Source organism: Kryptolebias marmoratus, linkage group LG13, assembly GCF_001649575.2.
Source record: "Kryptolebias marmoratus isolate JLee-2015 linkage group LG13, ASM164957v2, whole genome shotgun sequence".
NCBI lineage: Eukaryota > Metazoa > Chordata > Actinopteri > Cyprinodontiformes > Rivulidae > Kryptolebias > Kryptolebias marmoratus.
In genome coordinates this window covers 17,870,147-17,871,592 of record NC_051442.1, presented here as the reverse complement: position 1 = coordinate 17,871,592, position 1,446 = coordinate 17,870,147, and positions in this window count along the sequence as shown.

Below are 1,446 nucleotides of genomic sequence, written 5' to 3'. Positions count from 1 at the left end.
ATCCTCCCGAAGTGTAAATTTATTTCTCACTCCCTCTCCTTCTTGTCTCCACCCCCTATCTCCTCCTGCTTTTGCTCTCATAAACATAACAGACATACAAGAAGATTTACCTCAAACTGCTTCTATTTGGCTTTTGCGTTTTTCTTTGTAAGGATGATGATTCTTTATATCACATCATATTTAGTTTATATTACTATATTCAGGAGCAGGTGGACCATAAAGTATGCAATGTAATGTGGTGAATATAGCAAAAAGTCAAACCAAAACAAGACTAAGTGGAAAAATAAATGTTCGAGAATGTCAAAAAGAAGAAAAAAACAAAATAATTGAAAAAAACATTAAATGCAAATAACAGCAAAAAGATGCAAAAATGTCCAATTTAAAAGATGCAAAATAACCATAAATAAATGAGACAAACAAAATGATTTAAACTGGATAAACAACTTCAAACTTAAAACCCTATCATTTCTTAGGAATGTAAACAATGCATGTTACCTTTAGATTAATATCATCTTATGTTGAGAAAAAACATAGTTTTGTTCAAACTTTGACAATAGCGTTATGTGCATTCATCATCACAGGGAGTCACGCTCAAAGTATGTCATGTGAATGACTCTCAGCTACTACCACACCAAATTTTAGCTTGATACCTGTAAAACTGACTGAGATACAGGCATTTTTAAGTTTGCTAAGACTAATTAGCTGCTGCGGCCGTCTTGAATTGGATTGTCTTCAAAATGTAATCAGTTGTAAATGTGCGTCTAATGATTACTTCCTGGGAGTTTCATTACAATCTGTCCAGGGGTTCAGGACATATTTTGGTAGCAGAAAGACAAAGAAACATTTTCGCAGTTAAGTGATGTGACACAAAATTCTAATCTGTAAACACAAAAATGTAGAAGAGACATAAAAATAACACAAGAAGTTTTATGAAAAGACAAACAAACTACGCAACCGAGACAGAAATGATTCCATGAATTGGTGCAAAGATACGCAAGTACAACAATGAGTGGCTTGACTTGGTTTTGTGTTTCCTTTGCAGTTGACTGCTACCTCAGTGGGGTATAATTCTTTTCTTTAATGTTTTGGTAAGATGTCATCACATAAAGCCACATTTTACCTGTAACATTCTGAGCCTGATCCAAGCTCCTCTCACCCATATCCCCATTTTTGCTCCTAAACATAACACGTTAAAGATTAAATGAAGCTTGCAGAACCTTGACAACAGTACAGATTAAACAATAACGCGAGTTACTGCTGCTGCTGCAAAAAGTCCTAATTCCTCAAAAACTCTCTTTCAGAAATTCCCAGAATACAGGTGCTGGTCATAAAATTAGAATATCATGAAAAAGTAGATTGATTTCAGTAATTCCATTTAAAAAGTGAAACTTGTATATTATATTCATACATTACATACAAACTCATATATTTCAAATGTTTATTTCG